Raw genomic sequence first — 9,970 nt, 5'->3', positions numbered from 1 at the left:
CATCGCCAGGCGTAGTTGGGGTAGATGTCCCGACATCCCCGGAACGACAAGAGATCCCTGGGGCGTTGGGGACATGGACCAGCCAATAAAGGCACTACTAGAGTGCCAATGGAATCAACGTAAGAGAAAAAAAAACACATTATAGTCTGTGCCCCTGCACTTAGTACATAGGGCAGCGATGGAAGATCTATCTAGGTACATATCCACATAACTGAAAGCAGATTGTCAAATACAATGCACAATATATCTATAACTTTTTTTTTTTTTATCTTTTTTTTTTTTTTAGTTATTTTTTTTTTATAAATTAAATTAAGGGGAATCCACATACACCATGGTTAAGTTAGGAACATGAGAAAATAAGCCGGTCTTCAATACACGTTTAGTACTTAACAAGCAAATACGTTAGGAGAGCTTAACTACCCAATGACGCGGGGCTTCACGGCCACCGGTCCGTAGGGGCTTCCCCAGGGGTTATCCTCTAGCAGTGAGCCGTGCACTTGAAAGCCTTGGGGTAAGAGGGATCAGGAATACACTACACCAACTATAGAAGGGGTCCTCAGTACAGGCGAGCTACTCCGGTCCCCTCCCCCCGCCCTAGGGCGGATGCAAGAAAGGGCTCCAGATACCGGCCCCCCGCCGCGTCTACCCGCCCCCCTCCTTCCCCGATCCTGGATCCGATTATAAAAGATTCTGCCAGGTAGCCCCCCCCACCCTCCCAGCTTCCGCATAGGACCGAGCCGAGCTGACTGAGCGAGCTCAGGCGACCCACCCCAACATAGGCCGCAACCCTCCCTCACACACTCTCCTCCGGCTGTCGCCTATGCGATCCAAGTTGAAGCGCTATCTCTGCACCAACATAAACACATTATAATGCATACAGATAAATAAATACGTCCGGGTAACCGCCGCCCCCACCCCCCCATTCAATCGTGGGCACCGAAAGAAGACAACAACAAATATAAAAACATTTCAACAGTTCCGTGACCCGCTCCGTGCCGGCCACTGGGCGAAGAAGTGGCCCCGATTCCCCCCTCCCTCCGACAACACCGCCACCCATAAAAATAAAACATCAATGCATACAGTAAATATCGAAACCAGCACAGTGGAACATCCCTAGTCCACCCAAAGAGGGGAGAAGACCCCCCCATGCCCGTTATGACTTGGGATCAGCCCGCGCAGCACTAGCGGCTGCTCCCAATCCCAGCACCCCAAGAGGGCTCACCAGAGTGGACCAGGCCCCCAAACCAGCCATCCCACACGCAACCTACATACCCTCCCCGAGTGCTACAGCCGACTCGATCCCCCTCCTGCCGACCTCCTGTGGATCTGGACCGACCGACATCCGTGGGCCTCACTCACCCGCCTCAAACCACTCACGAGGGAGAGGACAGAGCACCTCTTCAGCCGGGGGGAACTCCGCCATCGTGACCGTGTCCTGTATGCCGAGGCCCCTCAGGAACTCCGCCGGGTCTCCATCAGCGTTCAGGATTTTAGTGCGACCATCTTTGAACGCCAGCAACCGGAATGGAAAGCCCCAAGCGTATTTGACTCCATGCTGCTGCAGAAGCCCCGTCACCGGGCGCCAAAGCCTTCGTTTTTGGAGGGTAGCAGGAGTCAGATCTTGAAATAAGGTAAGTTCCGCCCCTCCATATCGGATAGGGCCTTCCCTGCCTCGCTTCATGAGGGCTTCCTTCGTCCTGTAAAACAGGAATTTGATAATAACATCCCTCGGGCGGGTATCAGTCGCCCGTTTCGCCCTGAGGGCCCTGTGTACTCTCTCCATGTGCCATTGGTGTTCAGGCACATCGAGCAGCAAAGGTTTGAGGATCTTGGCCACCACCTCCATCAGCGGGCCTTCACCCTCTTGTTCAGGTAGGCCCCGAAGCCTGATATTGTTTCTCCGGGATCTGTTCCCCATGTCATCCAGGGCAGATTCCACCGTATTTAATCTGGTAGAGAGCCGGTTAATCTGGGCTACAGCAGCGTTGTGGGCCACCGCCGTGGACTCCGCCCGCCGCTCAAGCCCTGCCGTCCGCACACCCAAGGCCTGTATCTCGGCCTTTACTTCGTGGGTGTTCCTGGTGATTTCGGCCGCCAAATAACTGCGGACCTCAGCCAACTTGGCCAGGATTTGTGCAGTGTTAGCCATTGATACCTCCGAGGCCGCCACCGCGCGTGGGCTGGGAGGTGAGCGTGGCGCCAGCGGGCTCTCCCGTCCGCCATCTTGGGTGCTTGATCGCATGGCGCGGGAGGCCGCGAACATATCAGGCACCGTTGCTCCCTGTTCCGTCGGCTTTTTAGACGGTTTCTTCGGGGCCCGCTTGTCCATGTCGACTCCCCGGCCCGTTGCCTCAGTCAGATAAGTGTTTTCTTTGCTTTAGTTTGCTATTGGCCTCGTGGTCCTAGCGGAGCTTCACTTGGACACGTCCATCTCGCTCCGGCTGCAGACCACGCCCCCCCGAGATTTTACCTTTTAACTGAAAGCAGCAAAGTAAAATTATTGTAGGGCCCCTAAAAAGGTTTGCATTGACTGGGCAGGTGAGCTTACACTTTAATGGCCATTGGTGTTGTACTTAAAACCTCCTGTCCTTTAAATGTTCAGAGGGATTAAGGATAGTGTGCAGGTAACTTTGTTTGTTTTTTGTTCTATATATTTTGGCTGGCGTATTGTGTAATCATTGCTGCCGCCCAGGATTAGTGGGAGTTTGAGAGCAGGTTTTAATTTTGTGTAATTGCATCTGAATTAAACAGCCATGTTACTGTGCTACCATCCTCCACGGGTTAATAAGTGTGTAGGGATTTGGTATAGTGCACAGGTCCCTTTTTTGCTTTTGTTCTTACTATGAGCCTTAATTTTAAAGGAGAAGAAACGCTGAATATTTGATATTTCTATTTCCTGTTACCCTATATGTTTGTTAATGTAGAAGAAATCTGATTTACTTGGTAATTAGTGGTTTATTCATTTTTAATTCCACACATTTCAGTAGAGAAGCTGACTTACAAACCATATTATTTTATTGTCACATTTTTTACTTTATCCTGTTTCGTTGAAGACCCTTACTAAGTTTTATTACTGCTTGTTGAAGGGATTTTACAAACTCAGCTAAATGTTCTTAAATAGAGTAATACAAATTGGCCTTTATAGCCACACTCCCGCTATTTTCATCAATGGAATGCAGTAAATGGCTTCTGCAAATAATAAGGGATTATTCTAGCTTGAGTGAAGGAATAATCAAAATTTTATTTGAGACCGAAGGCGAATATTTGTTAATCTTTCTTAACTGAACCTCCCAACAGCAAAGAAACTGTTAACAGCAATGTAAAAAAAATTCAACCTTTTAAGAGTGTACAACCAGGGCCGGCCTTAGGGGTGTGCGAGCTGTGCGGCCGCACAGGGCGCCATGGTGCAGGGGGCGCCCTGCGGCCGCATAGCTCACACGGCATGTCTGTTAGCCGCAATGCTAACAAGACATTTGCCTTGGGCGGCATTTTCCAGGGGGCGGCAAAAAAAGCCGCCCCCAAATGCCCAAGGCAAATGTCTTGTTAGCCTTGCGGCTAACAGACATGCCTGGCTGCTGGGCGGTCGGGCGGCGCTGGCGGGCGGCTGGCGAGGGAGCACTTCCTCTGAGCTGTATGCTCAGCTCCCTCGCGCGCCGCACAGTGTGGCTGGGAGGTGGAGCCGGAATATGACGTCATATTCCGGCTCCCAGCCTCACTCTGCAGCGCGCGAGGGAGCTGAGCATACAGCTCAGAGGAAGTGCTCCCTCGCCAGCCGCCCGCCCGACCGCCCAGCAGCCACTGGACCACCAGGGAGGAAGAGACCCCCCCCCAGCATTCCCAAAGGTAAGGAGGCTGGGGGGGGTCTAAATAAATGTTACAAAATGTGTTAATGTGGGTGTGTGTGTGTGTGTGTGTGTGTTAGTGTGTGTCTGTGTGTGTGTGTGTATGTTAGTGTGTGTCTGTGTCTGTTAGTGTGTGTATGTTAGTGTGTGTGTGTCTGTTAGTGTGTATGTTAGTGTGTGTCTGTTAGTGTGTGTGTGTATGTTAGTGTGTGTATGTTAGTGTGTGTCTGTGTGTATGTTAGTGTGTGTGTGTATGTTAGTGTGTGTCTGTCTGTTAGTGTGTGTATGTTAGTGTGTGTGTGTCTGTGTCTGTTAGTGTGTGTCTGTGAGTGTGTTTGTCTGTTAGTGAGTGTGTGTGTCTGACTGTGTGTGTGTGTCTGTTTGCCTGTGTGTGTGTGTGTGTGTGTGTGAGACTGCGCGTGTGTGTGTGTGTGTGTGTGTATGTTAGTGTGTGTATATTAGTGTGTGTCTGTGTGTATGTTAGTGTGTGTCTGTTAGTGTGTGTGTGTGTATGTTAGTGTGTGTGTGTCTGTTAGTGTGTGTATGTTAGTGTGTGTCTGTATGTTAGTGTGTGTGTGTGTCTGTGTCTGTTAGTGTGTGTCTGTGAGTGTGTTTGTCTGTTAGTGTGTGTGTGTGTCTGTTTGCCTGTGTGTGTGTGTGTGTGTGTGTGTGACTGTCTGCGTGTGTGTGTGTGTGGGAAGGGGTAAGGAGTGGGGGAGGGGGGGACGGGAAGGGGGGGGGCGCTGTGAAGATTTTTTTGCACAGGGCGCCCAAATGCCTAAGGCCGGCCCTGTGTACAACAATATTATATAATGTCATCAAGCTCCTCCCAACTCCTCTTTCTTGCTGTAGCCGACACTAGCATAGATCAGCCATGTAAACAGAATAACTTCATGAGCAATGGACCAAACAGAAGGTCCTGTGCTTGGTCAACCCTGTAAACCGAGAACTGTTGAGCTGTAGGCTCACGACCGTAGAAAATCTTCACACTAGAAGTAAGGAGAGAGAATTCTGTGAAAGTATAGATTCTCTTACCAGAGAAAATCAAGTCTATTAATTACCCATGGTTAACTTTAATCATTAACATACCATCAATAGTAAGTATGGTGAGAATATAATAATTCTTCAATATGATTACCAGGTTGTGTTGCCTATGGCATATGGTACATAAGACTAAGTTGGAATGGATATGTACCCAACTATTTAATAACTTATATGGGAGTAGGAGATTTAAAGGGAGGGAAAATATTCACCTCCAGTCCTGTATGAGGAAGCAGCATGTGGCCTAGGTTTGAAATAGAAGGTACAAAACGTGGACTCTCTGGACCAATCCGCAGAGGATATGATGTCAGAAAGGGAACTTACTACTTGAAAGGCAGAGGATGCGGCCACTCCCCTGACTGAGTGTGCTCCAAAGGATGGGTCAATCCCAGCCTGGGTAAGAAGCCATCTGATCCACCATGCAAATGTGGGGGAGGAGATCGGTTTGTGCGGTCTGACATAAGAGACCAGGAGAGGTCCCGAGGGGGAACGCAGCGTAACCGTGGTATCAATATAATATCGAACACAACGCGTCATGTAGTTTGGCCAAGCAAATGCCTCGTAGAAGTCTACGAATGGAGGGATGTTTCCCTATCGAAATGTTATCAATGGAATTATGAGCTGCAGAGATAGCAGAATGAAACATTAATAGATCTATAGGATTTGCCCTCCAAAGAGGGTAGATAGGAAGTTTAGAATGGCTGTAAGAGGTGCTGAAAAGGGATCAGTGTCCCTTTCCAAACACCAGCTAACCCATGTCTGCCATGCAGAGATACAAGCACGTCTAGTGCCTGGGGCCCATGAATCCCACAGCTTGAGCTGTCTCCGAAAGTCCTGAGACATTCCAAGATCCCCTGAAACGGTCCATGCTACAAGCTGGAGATGTTCTTGAAGGGCAAGTGGATGACAGTCCGCTGCTGGGTTCCTGAGGATGTTTGGGTAAAAGAAGTGGGTAATTCACTGATAGTTCCAGAAGAGTAGGGAACCAAGTTACAGTTACAGTGACCCGTGACTATTAGAGCTTTGACCTGATAAAGGGTGCGTTGGATCATGGAAAAAGGCGGGAATGCATCGGCTGCCAGGGATTGGGGGTCTGGAAGCCAGCTGAAGGATGCCTCCGTCTGGCGGTTCAACCGAGACGCGAAAAGGTCCAGCGTGAGAGGACCTCGAAGGAGATAAATGTGATTAAACAATAGTGGGTCCAATTGCCAGTCGCTGACGTCCCTCCAATGTTGGGAGAACCAGTCTACGACTAGGTTGTCTGGGCTTGGAAGATATTCCGCCAGGTGGACAGATTCCTCTCTAGGCAAAAGTGGTAGAGATCTTTTGTAAGATCAGACAGTAGTTTGGATCGGGATCCTCCCAATCGATTCACATAGCGCACTGCGGAAACATTGTTGATGCGTAATACTAAGGAGCAATTGAAGAAATCTTTTGTAAAACTGCGGATTGCAAAGGATCAGTTTGAGACAGTTGATTTGTAGGGCCTGTTCCATAGAAGACGTTGCACCCCATCCCAGCAAGCTGGCATCAGATTCCAGAATAAAGTCTGGCTGCGAACTGAAAATGGCTTTGCTATTCCAGGCTTCTATGTTGTGACGCCACCAGTGAAGTTCTATACGGACTTTGTCCGTTAGGCAAATCAACTGGTTGTAGGAAGTGGACCGATGGAGATAAAATGTTTTTAACCGCTGCATAGCTCGATAATGTAAAGGTCTGGACGATATTCTGTATTTTCAGCAATATCGGCATCGGCCAATAATGATACCGATATTGCCGGTAATGCAGACCCGGGCCGCCATAAGGGTACTGGGGGGCCTGCGGCGATCCTGGGGGGTCCAGCACACTCTTACTTACCTTCCCTTCAGCTCCCCTGTCTAACTCTTGCGAGTCCCGCAGCCGTCAGAGCGTTGCCACAGAGTTAGCAATACTCCACGTGAGTTAGACAGGGGAGCTGAAGAGAGCTGCTGGGAAGGTAAGTAAGAATGTGCTGAGCCCTCCCTGTGCACAGTCCATGCCACTGGACCACCAGGGAATGCCATACTCCCCCCTCCCTGGATAGGTAAGACACAGGAAGGAGGGACTAAAACATTATTATTATTTTTTAACCCCTTAAGACCGCAGCCAAATGTACAAGTTGTGAACCAAAAAAAATGTAAACAAACCACAGATTTTGACTATATGTCTGTTCAACAATAATTTACCTCTTTCATATTAAATGCACCCACACTTATTATATATCATTTTGTTCAGGGGAAACAGGGCTTTCATTTAACATCAAATATTTAGGTATGGAACATAACGTAATATGAATAAAATATAAAAAAATGAGAGAAAATATGATTTTTTTTAAATTTTCTTAGTTCTATGTGACATTCTAACTGTGAATGTCATAATACTGTTTGCTTTTACTGCAATAAAATACACATATTTGTATTCAGCGATGTCTCACGTGTAAAACAGTACCCCCTATGTACAGGTTTATGGTGTTTTGGGAAGTTACAGGGTCAAATATAGCATGTTACACTTTTCAGTTTTTTCACATTGAAATTTGCCAGTTTGGTTATGTTGCCTTTGAGACTGTATGGTAGCCCAGGAATGAAAATTACCCTCATGATGGCATACCATTTGCAAAAGTAGACAACCCAAGGTATTGCAAATGGGGTATGTCCAGTCTTTTTTAGTAGCCACTTGGTCACAAACACTAGCCAAAGTTAACGTTAATATTTGTTTGTGTGTGAAAAATGCAAAAAACTAATTTGAAAGCCAATTTTGGCCAGTGTTTGTGACTACCGTATATACTCGAGTATAAGCCGACCCGAATATAAGCCGAGGCCCCTAATTTTTCCCCAAAAAACTGGGAAAACTTATTGACTCGAGTATAAGACTAGGGTGGGAAATGCAGCAGCTACTGGTAAATTTCTAAATAAAATTAGATCCTAAAAAAAATATATTAATTGAATATTTATTTACAGTGTGTGTATAATGAATGCAGTGTGTGCGTATGAGTGCAGCGTGTGTATGAGTGCAGCGTGTGTATGAGTGCAGCGTGTGTATGAGTGCAGCGTGTGTATGAGTGCAGCGTGTGTATGAATGCAGTGTTTGTATGAATGCAGTGTGTGTATGAATGCAGTGTGTGCAGGGCCGGTGCAAGGATATTTGCCCCCCCCCCCCATATGTCCTGACCTCCCCTCCTCCTCCCTCAGTGGTCCTTACCTCCCCACCCCCGTGTTCCTTCACCCCCCTCCCCCAGTGGTCCTGACTCACCCCTCCCCTAGTGGTCCTTACCCTCCCCTCCCCTAGTGGTCCTTACTTCCCCCTCCCCTCCCCTAGTGGTCCTTATCCCCCCTCCCTCCCATAGTGGTCCTTATCCCCCCTCCCTCCCATAGTGGTCCTTATCCCCCCCTCCCTCCCATAGTGGTCCTTATCCCCCCCTCCCTCCCATAGTGGTCCTTATCCCCCCCCCTCCCTCCCATAGTGGTCCTTATCCCCCCCCCTCCCTCCCATAGTGGTCCTTATCCCCCCCCCCCTCCCTCCCATAGTGGTCCTTATCCCCCCCCCCTCCCTCCCATAGTGGTCCTTATCCCACCCCCTCCCTCCCATAGTGGTCCTTATACCCCCCCCCCCCTCCCACAGTGGTCCTTATACCCCCTTTTTTTTTATTATTATTTTTTATTATTTTTATTATTATTTATTATTTTATTTTATTATTATTTTTTTTCGTCCCCCCTCCCTGCTTGATACATGGCAGGGAGGGGGGCTCTCCTTCCCTGGTGGTCCAGTGGCAGTTCAGTGGGGGGGGAGAGGGGGGCTGGCAGAGCTGTAACTTACCTGTTCTGCAGCTCCTGTCAGCTCTCTCCTCCTCTGCGCCGTCCGTGCAGCTCCTTCTATCAGCTCACACTGTAAGTCTCGCGAGAGCCGCGGCTCTCGCGAGATTTACACTGGGAGCTGACCGAGGTGCTGAACAGACGGCGCGGAGGAGGAGAGAGCTGACAGGAGCTGCAGAACAGGTAAGTTACAGCTCTGCCAGCCCCCACAGCCCCCAGTCTGTATTATGGCAATGCAAATTGCCATAATACAGACCTTGACTCGAGTATAAGCCGAGTTGGGGTTTTTCAGCCCAAAAAATGGGCTGAAAAACTCGGCTTATACTCGAGTATATACGGTAAGTGGCTACTAAAAAAGACTGAACATACCCCATTTGCAATACCTTGGGTTGTCTACTTTTGCAAATGGTATGCCATTATGGAGGTAATTCTTATTTCTGGGCTACTATACGGTCTCAAAGCCAACGTAACCAATCTGGCGAATTTCATTGTGAAAAAACTGAAACGCAAGCCTTATATTTGACTCTGTAACTTTTGAAAACACCATAAAACCTGTACATGAGGGGTACTGTTATACTCAGGAGACTTTGCTGAACACAAATATTTGTGTTTCAAAACAGTAAAAAGTATGACAGCAAAAATATTGTCAGTGTAAGTGCCGTTTGTGTGCGAAAAAGGCAATAAATTTCACTTTCCCTGACGATATCATTGTTGTAATAAATTTTACGGTTTTGAAACACAAATATTTGTATTCAGCGATGTCTCCCAAGTAAAACAGTACCCCCCATGTACAGGTTTTATAGTGTCTTGGAAAGTTATAGGGTTAAATATAGTGCTAGCAAATTAAATTCCCTATACTTTCGGCCTGGGTTGTTAGGCAGGTCCCGCTAATTGTAATTAATTAGGATACCTAATTATGTAAAATTATTACATAAATATATATGTAAAATTATTATATATACACGTGTGTGTGTGTATATATATATGTATATATATGTATATAATTTTTTTACTATTATTTTTATTTATATATAGGTATACATATAGTGATGTATACGTATATACTTGGGTATATACATATATATATTATTTCGTTCTACGTGTATTTTGATATCTATATATATATATATATCTATATATATATATATATATATATATGATCAAAATACAGTTAGAATGAAATTACACACATATATTTTTAATTATTTATTTTTTTATTTAAATTTTTTTTACGTATTTACATATTTTTTTATTATAATA

Source organism: Pelobates fuscus, chromosome 10, assembly GCF_036172605.1.
Source record: "Pelobates fuscus isolate aPelFus1 chromosome 10, aPelFus1.pri, whole genome shotgun sequence".
NCBI lineage: Eukaryota > Metazoa > Chordata > Amphibia > Anura > Pelobatidae > Pelobates > Pelobates fuscus.
This window is presented reverse-complemented; position numbering follows the sequence as displayed.